The sequence below is a fragment of the Marmota monax genome, unplaced genomic scaffold (assembly GCF_021218885.2).
Source record: "Marmota monax isolate L192 unplaced genomic scaffold, Marmota_monax_Labrador192_F-V1.1 WCK01_AAM20220418_F8-fsc00037, whole genome shotgun sequence".
NCBI classification, from domain to species: Eukaryota; Metazoa; Chordata; class Mammalia; order Rodentia; family Sciuridae; genus Marmota; species Marmota monax.
Window position 1 is genome coordinate 1,001,232 of NW_026693245.1, and position 16,018 is coordinate 1,017,249.

General features: G+C 36.6%; 1 long non-coding RNA gene across 1 annotated transcript in view; it reads right to left on the reverse strand.

Moving 5' to 3' along the window:
* Positions 1-309: 309 nt before the first annotated feature.
* Positions 310-16,018, reverse strand: part of LOC131424630 (uncharacterized) — a 49,543-nt gene continuing 33,834 nt past the window's right edge. Inside the window, exons 2-4 of the long non-coding RNA XR_009227983.1 lie at positions 7,642-7,850; positions 3,137-3,295; positions 310-476 (exon numbers count right to left, since the gene is read on the reverse strand). This is a non-coding gene — a long non-coding RNA (uncharacterized LOC131424630). The remainder of the gene's footprint in view (positions 477-3,136; positions 3,296-7,641; positions 7,851-16,018) is intronic.

Sequence of the window (16,018 nt, forward strand, 5' to 3'; positions counted from 1 at the left end):
ATTTTCATATCTCTGGTTGTATACAAAGTATACTCATACCAATTCGTGTCTTCATACATGTACTTTGGATAATAATGACCATTATATTCTCCCATCATTTCTAACCCCATGCCCACTCCTTTCCCTTCCCACCCCTCTGCCCTATCTAGAGTTTGTCTATTCCTCCCATGCTCCCCCTCCCTGCCCCACTATGAATCAGCCTCCTTATATCAAGAAAACACTTGCCATTTGGTTTTGGGGGGATGGCTAACTTCACTTAGCATTATCTTCTCTAACTCCATCCATTTACCTGCAAATGCCATGATTTTATTCTCTTCTCTTGCTGAGTAGTATTCCATTATGTATGTATGCCACATTTTTTTCATCTATTCATCTATTGAAGGGCATCTAGGTTAGTTCCACAGTTTACCTATTGTGACTTGTGCTGCTATAAACATTGATGTGGCTGTGTCCCTGTAGTATGCTTCTTTTAAGTCCTGTAAGTATAGACCAAGGAGAGAGATAGCTGGGTCAAATGCTGGTTCCATTCCCAATTTTCCAAGAAATCTCCATACTGCTTTCCACATTGGCTGCACCAATTTGCAGTCCCACCAACAATGTATGAGTGTACCTTTTTCCCCACATCCTCGCCAACATTTATTGTTGTTTGTATTCATAATAGCTGCCATTCTGACTGAAGTAAGATGAAATATTAGAGTGGTTTTGATTTGCATTTATCTAATTGCTAGGGATGATGAACATTTTTTAAAATATTTATTTATTGATTGTATATCCTCTTCTGAGAAGTGTCTGTTCAAGTCCTTGGCCCACTTATTGATTGGGTTATTTGTTTTTTTGTTGTTGTTTTTGGTGCTTAGCCTGTTGAGTTCTTTGTATATCCTAGAGTTTAGTGCTCTATCTGATGTGTGAGGGGTAAAGATTTGCTCCCAAGATGTAGGCTCTCTATTCACCTCACAGATTATTTCTTTCACTGAGAAGAGACTTTATGTTTAAGTCCATCCCATTTATTGATTCTTGATTTTAATTCTTGTGCCAAAGGAGTCTTATTAAGGAAGTTGGAGCCTAATCCCACATGATGGATTAAATGCAGAGTCTTCTTCTATTAGACACAGAGTCTCTGGTTTAATTCCTAGGTCCTTGATCTATTTTGAGTTAAGTTTTGTGCCTGGTGAGAGATATGGGTTTCATTTCATTTTGTTGCATATGGATTTCCAGTTTTCCCAGCACCATTTGTTGAAAATGCTATCTTTTCTCCAGTGCATGTTTTTGGCACCTTTGTCTAATATAAGATAATTGTAATTTTGTAGGTTAGTCTCTATGTCCTCTATTCTGTACCATTGGTCTACCAGTCTGTTTTGGTGCCAATACCATGCTGTTTTTGTTACTGTAGTATAGTTTAAGATCTGGTATAGTGATGCCACCTGCTTCACTCTTCCTGCTAAGGATTGCTTTAGCTATTGTGGGTCTCTTATTTTTCCAGATGAATTTCATGACTGCTTTTTCTATTTCTGTAAGGAATGTCATTGGGATTTTGATCAGAATTGCATTAAATCTGTATAGTGCTTTTGGAAGTATGGTCATTATGATAATATTAATTCTGCCTATCCAAGAGCAAGGTAGATCTTTCCATCTTCTAAGGTCTTCATTAATTTCTTTCTTTAGAGTTCTGTAATTTTCATTATATTGATCTTTCACCTCTTTCATTAAGTTGATTCCCAAGTTTTGTTTGTTTGTTTGGTTGCTTTGTTGTTGTTGTTGCTATTGCTGTTTGTTTGTTTTTGAGGCTATTGTAAATGGGTAGTTTTCATCATTTCCCTTTCTGAGGTTTTGTCATTGATATACAGAAATGCCTTTGATTTATAGGTGTAGATTTTATATCCTGCTACTTTGCTGAATTCATTTACTAGTTTTAGAAGTTTCCTGGTGAACTTTTAGGATCTTCTAGGTATAGAATCACATCATCAGCAAAAAGTGCCAATTTGATTTCTTCTTTTCCTATGTGTATCCCTTTAATTTCTTTCATCTGACTAATTGCTCTGGCCAATGTTTCAAGAACTATGTTAAATAGAAGGGGTGAAAGAGGACAATCCTGTCTTGTTCCAGTTTTTAGAAGAAATGCCAGTAGATAGGGCAGAGGGGTTAGAGGGGAAGGGAGGGTCATGGGGTTAGAAATTATGGTGGAATGTGATGATAATTATTATCCAAAGTACATGTATGAAGACACAAATTGGTGTGAATATACTTTGTACACAACCAGAGATATGAAAAAATGTGTTCTATATATGTAATAAGGATCGTAATGCATTCTGCTGTTATATATAAATTTTAAAAAATTAACTAAACCAAAAAAAGTGTGACTTCATTTTTTTAAAAAATAAGTTAACCTTACATAGCTGGTACTTTCTGAGGTAAGTCAAGTCAATAGCTTTTTGTCCTAAAACTAGGAGAAATAACAGAAGGATATTTGCTTTCAAGAAGACTCTGCGAGCTAACAACAAAATCTTCATAAGTAGCTGGGCTTGGTGGTGCATGACTGTACCAGTGACTGGGGAGGCGGAATCAAGAAGATTGCAAGTTTAAAGCCAGCCTCAGCAATTTAGTGAGTACCTACCTCAAAAAAAAATAGAAAATAAAATATGCTGGGGATGTTGCTCAGTGGCAAAGCACACTTGACTTAAAAAAAAAAAAAAAAGAAATTACAGAAAAGAGAAATAAGTGCTAGATTATCAGGTTATCTAACATTTATTCTCTAATTGTGAGAAGTGATTTTAACATGTTCTGAAAGGTGATTATTTCCAAGATTTATTATTTTAAAAATTAAGTAAAACTGTAAGATAATATTTATGTCTAAAAAGTTATAAAACTAACTCAATAAGATGTTAAAGGATGATGACAATGTCAATCATGACTTGGAATTGATTTAATTAATTCTGGTGTGAAAAGCTTTTTTGATGTAAATTTGTTCAACCAGCATTGCTATACCAGAGGGAAATTGTGAATAGCAAGGATTTCCAATTCACAGTTACTTATAATCATCATTTCATCCACAAGAAATGCCGAGATAATGGAGGAAAAGGCATTCAACTAAAATGAGACTCATAGTAACACACAAAACACATGAAGACCAAGCACTTACCACTTAGCTCAGTCTATCTGGAAATGCAACTTTCCAGTGACTTCAAAATAACTGATTTTCCATACAGGTGTGGCGATGTATGCCTATAATCCCAACTACTAGAAGGTTGTGGCAGGAGGATCACAAGTTCAAGGCCATTCTTGATAACTCAGCAAGACACTGTCTCAAAATAAAAAATAAAAAGAGCTGGGGATGTAACTGAGTGGTGGAGTGCCCCTAGATTTAATCCCCAGTATAAAACACACAAACAGAACCCTGTTCTTCCGCTATTTCACAAAAACTCACAAACTGACTCTCCTACCAGCAAACTTCCAGTCTTTTCAAGATAAAATACCATATTCATTGCAATATTTATTTATCAACCACTTAACATGTATAAAACTATGCTACCTGTTTACCGAATGCCTGCCTTATTTTTATGTGTCTGCCTTTGCTCTGGTTCCCACAAGCTCTGTGTTTTATATTGTGTGATTTTGCTTAGCAGGGTGATTTATTTACAAACACATATATTATATTATAATAGAACTGACTATAATTATACTTTTTATATTTAGAAAAAGTTCATCAAATTACAAAACAACAAATCAATAGCATACTAGGAAGTTCTGTGTCTCATAAGGAAATCCATTCTTTTTTTTTTTTTCTTCATCCAGGAGTCAATAATCTTTATTGCTAACACACCTTTTTTTATACCCCAAGCAGCAGAAGTGGAAAACTACCCAAAAGCAGGAGGGAGGGGGGAGAAATTTAGTTTCAACATCTATTATTGTCAGGTACCGAAACCTCCCTTAACAATAAGTCCATCAGACCAGAAAAGGTCAAGGCATTCCCGTGGGATACATATGTCTCAGACGGACAAGCAGGAACAGAAAAACCGCAAGTTCGCCATGGCCTTGTGAGCTGGCCACACTGGCATGCAGAACAAACTAGTGGAGGTAGGGCTCCAGGGGCCAAGGTGGACCTGTTGCCAACAGTGGGAGACATGAAATAATTAAAATCAGAGCTGAAATCAATGAAACTGAAACAAAAGAAACAAGTGGAAAAAACTGACAAAACAAAAAGTTAGTTCTTTGAAAAAATTAATAAAATTGAGAAACCCTTAACCATGTTAACAAAGAGGAGAGAGAAAACTCAAATTACTAATATCTGTGTTGAAAAAGGAAATATCACAATAGACACTACAGAAATACAGACAATAATTAGAAATTACTTTGAAAATTTGTTCTCCAAATGCAAATCAAAACCACCCTAAGATACCATCTCACTCCAGTAAGATTGGCAGCCATTATGAAGTCAAACAACAACAAGTGCTGGCGAGGATGTGGGGAAAAGAGTACACTTGTACATTGCTGGTGGGACTGCAAATTGGTGAGGCCAATTTGGAAAGCAATTTGGAGATTCCTTGGAAAGGTGGGAATGGAACTACCATTTGACCCAGCTATTCCCCTTCTCAAACTATTCCCTAAAGACCTTAAAAGAGCGTACTTTAGGGATACTGCTACATCGATGTTCATAGCAGCACAATTCACAATAGCTAGACTGTGGAACCAACCCAGATGCCCTTCAATAGATGAATGGATAAAAATAATGTGGCATTTATACACAATGGAGTATTACTCTGCATTAAAAAATGACAAAATCATGGCATTTGCAGGGAAATGGATGGCATTAGAGCAGATTATGCTAAGTGAAGCTAGCCAATCCCTAAAAAAAATGCCAAATGTCTTCTTTGATATAAGGAGAGCAACAAAGAACAGAGCAGGGAGGAAGAGCATGAGAAGAAGATTAACTCTAAACAGGGACGAGAGGTGGGAGGGAAAGGGAGAAAGAAGGGAAATTGCATGGAAATGGAAGGAGATCCTCATTGTTATACAAAATTACATATAAGAGGAAGTGAGGGGAAAGGGAAAAAAACAAGGGAGAGAAATGAATTACATTAGATGGAGTAGAAAGAGAAATGGGAGGGTAGGGTAGGGTAGGGGGGATAGTAGAGTATAGGAAAGGCAGCAGAATACAACAGACACTAGTATGGCAGTATGTAAAAACGTGCATGTGTAACTGATGTAATTCTGCAATCTGTATACAGGGTTAAAATGGGAGTTCATAACCCACTTGAATCAAATGTATGAAATATGATATGTCAAGAGCTTTGTAATGTTTTGAACAACTAATAAAAAATTATATGAGATCTACAAATTAAAAAAAAAGAAAATTTGTTCTCCAGTAAAATAGAAAATATTGAAGATATTGAAAAATTTCTAGAGACATATGGTCTGCCCAAACTGAATCAGGATGATATATACATAAGTTAAACAGATAAATTTCAAGCAATGAAATAGAAGATGCTATCAGAAGCTTACCAACCAAAAAAAAAAAAAGCCCAGGACCAGATGGATACACAGATGAGTTCTACAAGACCTTCAAAGAAGAACTAATTCCAATATTCCTCAAATTATTTCATGAAATAGAAAAAAGGGGGAATACTTCCAAACTCATTCTATGAGGCCAATATCACCATGATTCCAAAACCATGCAATTGCACATCAAAGAAAGAAAATTTCAGAACAATGAATATAGATGTGAAAATTCTCAGTAAAATTCTGGCAAATCAAATACAAAAATGTATCAAAAAGATAGTGCACCATGATCAAGTGGGGTTCATCCCAGGAATGCAAATTTGGTTCAACATATGGAAATTAATAAATGTAATTCATCATATAGATAGACTTAAAGCTAAAAATTATATGATCATCTCATCAGATGCAAAAATAGCATTGACAAAATACAGTGCCCCTTCATGTTCAAAACACTAGAAAAACTGGGGATAACAGGAATATATCTCAACATCATAAAGGCTATCTATGCTAAGCCCCAGGACAACATCATTCTAAATGGAGAAAAATTAAAAGTATTCCCTCTAAAAACTGGAACAAGACAGGGATACCCTCTTTCACCACTTCTATTTAATATAGTTCTTGAAACACTGGCCAGAGCAATTAGACAGACAGAAGAAATTATAGGGATACAGATAGGAAAAGAACTCAAATTAACACTATTCGCCAACAATATGATTCTATACCTAGAAGAACCAAAACTTCCACCAGAAAACTTGTAAAACTATTAAATGAATTCAGTGAAGTAGCAAGATATAAAACCAAACCCCATAAAGCAAAGGCATTTTGGTACATCAATGACAAATTCTCTGAAAGAGAAACTAGTAAAACTACCCCATTTACAATAGACTCAAAAAAAATATATACTTGGGAATAAACTTAACGAAAGAGGTGAAAGACCTCTACAATGAAACCTACAGAATACTAAAGAAAGAAATTAAAGAAGACCATAGAAGATAGAAAGATCTCCCTTGTTCTTGGATAGGCAGGAAATCCATTCTTAAAGCACACAAAAAGTCATTTATTTAACTAAGAAAATTTGGTATATAATGCATATCTTTAAACTAGATTTACAGCTTCAGCCTGAGCAGTATTATACCAACACTCCAATGTGTACCCCTAAACAACATTTCTTTTCTTATTGAGGTAATTACACTGCCCTCTCTTTTCTAAAGTACCCTCTTGAGAATCAATATGTACTATAAACAGTAAGAGTGGAATCCTGAAAATGAAGGCCTTGAAATGAATTTAATGCTACCTGAATGGAATTAAATAACTTGATTTGCTTTGTGCTTAACGACTACAAGGAGATATTTGCAAATATCCCACGCTTGTATACTTGAAAAATTAGTTTCCATAGTTACATATTCACAGAACAGGACTATTAAGAGGGCTTGCACCCTGGTACAACTTATATCACCATTAAAAAAGTTTGCTTTTTATATCTTGGGAAAGGAAAAGGACCTATCAACTAAGCAACTGGAGCCTCTCTCTCTCTCTCTCTCTCTCTCTCTCTCTCAGAATTCAATAATGTCTTGATCTTAACTTACAAGAGAATTATTACAATTTCAACAATTATTACAATTATCAACATTCAGATTGGTAGTGAACTCTACTGAAAACTAATGACACGATCCCTTCATAAGGTTTTGCTTTTTTTATGTTGGTTTTGATTTGGAGAGTTTTATTTTTATTTTATTTCACTTAGTAACATAAAATTTTTCTTCTAATGCTCATTCAAAAAGAAAACCAAATTATGAGCATATTAGTTAAACCTCCAAAAGAAAAATATTTGTATGCTCCAATATAGTTACTTTCTATGTGAAAGGAGGACAGACTAGACAGAAAAATAAAGGCAAAGTAAAAATATCACCTTCTTTGCTTACTCCATCAACCAAGGTAGAATTAGATTTTCCAGAAAAAAACATTTTTTTTTCCTGCATCGTGTCTGTTTTCCAAGCATTGAGCATCTAAGAGTTTAATCTTTGCTAAGGTTAGCACCCACCATCTTGTCCTGATCAGAGAGCAATCATCATGCTTTTTTTGTCCACCACCATGGGCTTATGCCCTAGAAAGCATTAAGGTAATCTCTTTGAATCAGTAGGTCAGTACCTCATCTCCATCCAGCTGAATCAATACAAGTCATCTTCTCCCCACTGGTGTCTCCTGCAACTGGAATGTTCTCTCCGTTCCCAGTGACTTTTTGATGAACTTGTCACTTCCAACAAAACTTCTCCATAATACAACCTTGCCCCTACTACAAAGAAGTGACTAAGATTTTCTCCTTATTTTCCACAGACTAAAAAATAATCATTGATGATCTGAAAAAAAAAAGTAGAAGAAAACAAGAAGATTAATTCTAAAAAGTCATTATAACTTGCAAGCTCACCTTAAAGACCTAAGCCTGCAGGATCTGTCTAGAACTGTATAGAGTTTTTAGCATACGGAAGAAAAGAATATCTTGATCCTGAACGTGTCTGGTGAGTTATGGAAGACTCAAAAGGAACGTTCAAAAGCATGTTGACTAGGCAATGCGCCTACTTACAGGAAACAGAATATAATCTCTCTTTTTGAAACAGTGACAACAACAAGCTAAGTTAGCCATAATGGCTCAAGCTCATCAAACTGATGTTATGTTCTCAAGCCACACTGGCAAGCCTTCTAATCGGAATCTGGATTCCTTACAGGATGACCTAAACAGAGAAAATATATCTGTGCTGAAGACTTGAGGATCCTGGTTCCTCTGACAAGTTAGAGCTTTTCTAAATGGACAAATTTATATTCTGTGTACATATATCAGCATCAAATTTAATTAATATGAATATGAACCTTAGAGATAGATGAGCCTAAATTGCCTGGCAAAACCAGGCTCCAAGTCTCTAAGACTAATACTGCTGCAACAGGTACCATGGAGAAAAGCATGCTCCACAAAAACAGCGTCTTGAAGGAAAAAAAAATCTGTTTGAATAAGTGTCATTTCTTTTTGAAATGACTAAATTCCCAATTAATCGATATTGCTACTGACCCACCTGGCTTCATAGACAAAGGGCCTTTTGAATTTTCTGCTGTGGGACCATCTACTCATTATCATTACTGCCAGACCATGTTTGACTTCTCAGATATCACATCTGAAATCAAGTATAAAACTTACCCTCCCTGTTGGCATAAAAGTCATTCCTGCTTTGAGAGCCTGTCCAGCAACAGTCTCGGTTCTTTCTTTCTCACCTGATCTCAACTCCCTACCTTTCAATAAAACTCCGCACAGGAGGGCTGGCCACACAGAAATAACCATGTTTAACCTGGAATGCTCAAAGATGTGCAGCCTACCTGCCTTTGCTCACTGTAGGCACCAAAACATTGACTTTACTAATTATGGTTTGTGCCCCATAGGATATCTGTATAAGCAATACTTGCAGAACAATATCAATGTGGCAAGTAATTTAGACAGAAAGATTGGGACATACGCTACCTGAAAACTATAGAACTTAATATGCTGATGGACGACGGTAATAGAATGCTTTCTGAGAACAAGTAGGAAACTCAAGTTCCTTCCAAGGAACTAGTGATTACTTCATGGGTCACAGAAATGTTCTGGAACAGCCTGGACATTCCCAATGTTTCCTCCATTGTACTTATCCATAACCTCCATTGTGGGATGTTGGTCACTTGCTTCATGAAGATTATTAAAAAGCATTAGGCTTACTAATGTACCTGATCAAAATGCCATCTTTCAAAAGACACTATTTATTAATAGACTTTATCAATAGATTTTATGGAAGGCTTTGCCTCCCTCAGAGATACCCACCCCATGCTGCTAGGTCAGGCTACAGAGATATGTCTCTAAAACTCAAATATTTTCTGCTCCTTTTTTTTCGTTCTCTTTGACATTAAGTTTTTCTCCAGCTCCATCAACTCTCCTTTGTAGGGTCATCATCATCTCTGCTATGTAGAAAAGTACGGGGCTGGCTGTGATAGTAAAATCAGGTGACAAGAGAAGTGCTGCCCTCAGTGAGCCTCTAGTGGGGATATAACATTTCTCTCCACAAAGAGAAACCATGCTGTTGCTGAATAAACAGTAACAGGCAAAATGTCTGTGTGGCAAAAGAGATCAGTTTAAGGCCGGATGGTTCTTAAGTTTTCTTAAAGAAAGAAAAGTTTAATTTGGACCTGATAGTATGTGTAAATTTTAAGTAAGCAAAGGGACAAAGAAGAAGGAATAGCGGGGGCAGGGGGTTCAGAGGGGTGACATGGAAATAATGCATGCCGGTTGCGTTCAGGAAATGGTGAGATAATTGCCAGAATCCATCTGCTGGCAATCTCAGCACCTGTTCACAGATCCAAAATTTCTATGCCAGATACATTACGGAGCAAGGTTCACTGCAAGGTTCTATGGAGATGATGAAAGAAGATTTTTCATAATACACTCTACAGCACACAAAGAGAGAGCTCAACTCATTTCTTCTCATGGAAGCTTTACTGCCAGAGAAGCCAAGTCTCTTCCTGAGACTGTGCCCCTTAGGATCTTCCCCATCTAGCCTCCTCCTTACCCCTCTCTTTGTTAGATGGAAGAGAGTCTCCCTCTTCCTCTTGCTATCTGAGCATCTTCCTGAGGGTCTCTTCTCTCTTTGGGAGATTCATAAAAACTCTTTCTCATGCAGCCTATTTTTCTGCTACCAGCTACTAAGAACATGGACACTGTTTCCTCTATGTTGTTCTGTTAGTTAGGCAGGAAGAATGCTTGCTTAGCAGAAGCATGAGAAGTTAGGATGAATAGTCAGATTTCAGCCCTAAGTGGAGAGTTCTTAGAGTTTAAACAGCACTTACTACCATTTAGAAATTTACAAGCAGAACGGTGACAATATGAAGATTTTTTTATGAAAATTAATCTATGGGCAGGGTCACCTTCACCAACTTTTGACTTGTGTGGTGAGTCCATGGGGTCCTAGCTCAGAAAGTCCCTACACATAAATTAATGCTCTGCTCTTGCCATCTTAAAATTATCAACAATATTTTTAACAACAGGCTCTACATCTTTATTCTACAATGGGGCTCTAAATTATGTAGTTGGTCCTACCCAAATCAGACTGGTGCCCAGCTCCTGGCAAAACACCTGCTACAAGCATTATTTTAAAAGGAAGACATCAAATCCAAGGGCCTTCTCCTGGTGTCCCAGTATTTGGTAATGAGGCTTGATCTAGGTGAGACCCTGTAGAGTAATAATCAATTCACAGGACTCAGAGTCCGAAGATCTGTGTTCTAGAGCCCTGTTCCATACTCCAACCAAAGTTAACTATCTGAGCTGCACTTTCCTCCTAGGTATTAAAGATGACCTCCAGACTCATTGAAACTTGTCTAATAACATGTGAGTATATTTTTCAAAGAGAAAAAGATAACTGTGGGAGCTATTGGACGGAAAAACTAGTCATTTGAGAGCATATAGCATTTGAGAAATATGGAACTGAAGCCCACAGAAAAGGGAAAGGGAGGGATGGGGAAGGAATAATTTGCTGATAAGGAAATAAATGAAGGTTGGGGACAAGACCAAGTCCTGCCTGAGGAGTGACTGACCCAACCCAAGAATAGTGTCTATCACTAAAGTCCCTCTCACAGAACTGTTTCTTGATTTGATTGGTGCCTTCTCTGAACATTAAAAAAAAAAAAAAAAAGATGACAATTGTGGTTTCTGGTCACATCTGACTACCACTTTTTCCCCTCCACATTTTTTTAGTCCAAAGGAATCTATTATTCATGGTTTTGATTTGTTTAAATTCAGCTTACCAAAATATTACTCATAAAGAGATATTTGATGCTAGAGAACATGTGTGTGGTTTTTTTATTGATGATTTATCATCAGAACCCAAGAAACCTTTATGCCAAATCTACAAACACCACAGATCTACAGTCTAAACTTAGCAAGAGGATTTTCCATTTCAAAATGGGCCTTGAAGTTGCCAAAGGGTCCATTTCTCCTTTGAATCTTTGTTAGTTTCCAAAAGGCTTTGAAGGAAATAATACATATTAATATGTTTGGTAAAAATATAAATAAAGTATATATTGAATTTGGTCTGTGGGAGGGGGTCCATGTGCCCTATTAAAGCACAGAGTATTGACAGAATTATGTGAATCCTTCCTGGTCTTTGTTACTCATTCATATCAAAAGAAATTTAATTACCATGTTAAATAGACTGTTTATTGCATCTCAAATATAAATGTATCCTAATCTTAAGTGTAATCAGATCCTGATGTCTCCATATTTTTGTTGGTCTCAAAATATACACAACTACCGGTCTATTGCTGATACTACTGATCTTGTTAGTATTTTGCATAGTTGTTTCATGAATTACCACTGTTTTGCTTATTTTAATCTATCACTAATGAAGTTCATTAAAATAAAGATCATTTGTTTTATATAATCTTTCATCAAAGCTCTAAAGTGTAAGAGTACCTGTAGTTTATTAAACCATCAATTAAGAAATGTTCCAGGTAATCAATTAGTATTTTTTTCTGCATGCCAGTGAAATGCCATTTCCAATCTAAAAACAAACAAGGAATTCTGCAGTCCTATATTTCATACCAAACCATCTGGGCACCATTTATTGTTTATTTCTAATGAACTTACTGCCTACTCACCTATTTTTGCCCATTTTGTTCATTCTTTTATTTACTTTACTTAAAAGTATTCTCTATTTTGGTACCATTTGAAAGTGTTCAGTTAATTTTATTTACTTCTATGTCTTCATCATTAGAATCAATGTGGATGAGAGGCTAAGATCATGATTGCAGAATGCAATATATCAGATTGTTTTCTCAAAATTAAAATTTCATGGGCTGCGGTTGTGGCTCAGTAGTAGAGTACTTGCCTCACATGTGAGGCACTGGGTTAGATTCTCAGCACCACATATAAGTGGAGGAAATAAAGGTCCATCAACAACTAAAAAAAATATTTTTAAAAAGTTACAATTTCCTTTGTCCATCAACACAAGAGAGAAGTTGAGCCTTCTCCAATATTATCCTTTCTCTTTTTCTTGCCATACAGCCTTAGCAGGCCTAAACATGAGGCATGCTAAGAACAGATGATTATGTCAATAAATGGGGTGATTTCAGATGCCAGGAAGCTTTCTAACCTCTCTTACATAACTTCCAAATCTTCACTCTTTTTTCCAATTCTTCTAATAAAGGGAAAAGCATTTGCTCAACATTTTCAAATATCCCAGAAAGTGATGTCACAGGGCCTACAGTTCATACTGGGGAGATAATGAGTTACATCCATGGTACACATAGTGCTAGGTCCCATCACTGTGGCATCAAATCAAATGTGCCCACCATGAATGAGTTAAATGGTGCTTTTAGGGTGCAATAAGAACAATCTTAATTCAGTCCTCAGAATCAATATATAATTGAGCTTATATCAAAGTGCATGCTCTTGTGGTATTTGCCACTGCAAGATAAGACTTGGAGGCCTCTTCATTTCAGAAGAGATGCATCACCCAGCCTTGCCCAGGAACAACCTGATTCATCATGGAAATTTCCAGATTCACCAAGCTCATCATAGGCCCTAAACCAGAAAATATTCTCTATGCTTAGTTCTGTGTCCTCAAACCCAAAATGATTTAATGTTTTGTATGCTACTGTAAGTGTGCTGTCACTAAACAACAAAATCTTTGTGAAGCAGAGAGCAGATGCCCTTTAACCTTAGCGTTGAGAGGCAACAGAATACTTGATCTCCAGAGTAGGGCATGTGGACCCCAGGAGTACACAATAGTTTACGGGACTGGGCAGAAAAATAGTAGAATTTCTATTTTTATATTTATCTTGATCTTTTAAAGTTCTGTTGACTATGTTTCTTTTTAACGTACATAGTAATGTATGTATATAATTTACAGTTATACACATATTGTGAGATTATAAATACATATGCTGATAAAGTTTGGGCAAGACTTATAAACAAGGAATAGAGTTCTTTGAGGTAAACTTCTTTTCCCATCAAAACAAAACTCAAATTTTAGCACCCATTAATGAAGTTTTGCTGAAATGTAGCCATGATTGGTCATTTACATAGTCTTTGTGTCTCCATTCACACAACAATGGCAAAGTCAGATAGTTTTAGCACAGACTTATTGTCCCCAAATCATAAAATATTTACTTTCTGTCCCTTTATAGAAAAACCCCTCTGACCACCAGAGTAAGTAGTCCAAAATCTGGGTTTGCCATTTCTTACCTTCCCCTGTAATCCCGGCAGCTCAGGAGGCTGAGGCAGGAGCATCACAAGTTCAAAGCCAGTCTCAGCAACAAGTGAGGCACTAAGAAACTCAGTGAGACCCTGTCTATAAATAAAAATATATAAACTAGGGCTGGGGGTGTGGCTCAGTGGCCAAGTACCCCTGAGTTTAATCCCTGGCACCCCCTCCCCCCCCAAAAAAAAACAGTATACACTTAGCTTTCCAATATCTATTTTATTCTCTTAGTAATTTTCAAATGAGGTAAATTCTGAATTGTTTTACTATGATTAGGAAGGAAAAACAAAAGGAAGATTTATCTAATGTATCTAGAACTATTCTAATCGTTTACGTGGATCATTTGTTCTAATGTCTGTCTTTACCTTAATTAATTTTGGTAGGTAATTGAGGTTGCTAATTCATTACAGGATTGCACCACCCTCTGCAGCACTTTATCTGAACAAATACAGTCTCGGTTGCATCTGAGCCAGACCTGCAGATTTAAGTCTTATCAAAATGAGCTTCTGAACATGATAAAATGGGATTAAATTGGCACGCTACATGCTGGCATCCTACCCCTTTCCCAAAGTGTCTAATAGCTATCTTCATGGCAGTGTAGACTGAGGACACTTCCAGAGATGCTCCTGGTGTGAAATTATGCCAAAACATGGCTTTTCACATTCAACCTGATCTATCAGGACAGTTGACTCTTACACAGCAACTCCATCTGTTCACAAAAAATCACAAAGGACATAAAATGACAAAAAGACAAATGAGGTATGATTGAACACGCAGCTCGAAGAGCCCTAGAATTTGTGCCTTTTCTTTCTTAGGGATTTTTCTTTCACCTTTGATGTTTCTCTTCCTGGAATGTCCTTTATTCCTTTTTGATCCACTCCAGCATTGTGTTCATATCACTTCCTTAATTATGTCCTTATGTTATTCCAAAACCTTTTCCATAATGCCTGTATTAAAACACTTGTCTTCAATATCACAGCTACATTTTGTTTTGTTTTGTTTTTATCATATTTTTATATCTTCGATTGGGCAACTGCTTTCCCGGAGGAAAGACTTACATTCTCTGTATCTTCAGTCCTAGCACCAGCCCAGGATTTGTTGCTTTGTAAATGCTCAATTAAAAGTAGTTAAAGTGAAGTAACTTTTTTTTCTATTTTACTATTTTAATATAGTATATATTTAAATAAAAATGACTTAAGTATTTAGTAATTTCTCATCATTCTCACTTGTGAGTTATTGATTTTGACTTCACTCAAAACAAATATTCAGGCACAAAATAGAGAAGTTTATCTATCTCAATGAAGTAATTTATCGTGAAAATTAAATTTTTTTTCTTGTAGTACTATAGCAATTAATTTTTAGTGCAGTCCTCCCTACCCCTGCCACCCCCACCTTAACTTGTAGGTGATAGCCTAGATGTGTACCACACCAGCTCCCTTGAATACCTCTCAGATCTGTCTATGGACACATCTTCCACCTATGCTGTGCCTTTCTGGAGAGAGGTAAAGCTTGCCCCACCACCTCTGTCCCCAGTCCAGCACTTCCAGGGGAAGCTAAGCAGACCCCTATTTTGGGCCTTTGACTCCCCAGCACAGGATGTGAGGACCTGATGGATGCTCTCTGCCACTGTGAGCTCACACTCTTGAGGCTGTTGCCCCTGTAGGTGACTCCCTGGTGAGCTTTAGAACTCCACATGTCTGACCTCCCTTAGTGTCTGCTCCCTTTCCCAACCCACACCTTCAGCCTCATTCTAACCCTCCAACAACATCTTTCTAGCAAATCCTTTCTGTATAAGATAACAGGTGTTGCTTTATCTAGCTTAAAAATAAAAATTTTGACTGCTAAAGGAAAAATCAGACAAGACTTCGGAGACAGCTCAAATTTAGTCAAGTTTGGAAAAAATCCAATGAATTTTGTAAATAATAATTATCATTATCACTGTCATTATAATTTACATGTAGAAACCCTTTACTATATAACCTTTAAGCATCTCAACAACTCTGTGAAGGCGGGGAGGTGCATCCTTCTCTTCTTATGAATAAGAAAACAAAGGTGGAACAAAGGTTCATCAGGACTGCAGGTCACTTAGCTGGTCAGTGATGGAGCTTGGCTCCAATCTAGGTCTTCTGTCTGTATATTCTTCACTCTCAATAATAGTAACAATACTGGTGCACTTATTCTTATCAGCATTAAAAACAATACCTAATTTTTACTGTGCACTTATATACCATGCATTGGTCATTTATTCTTCACAA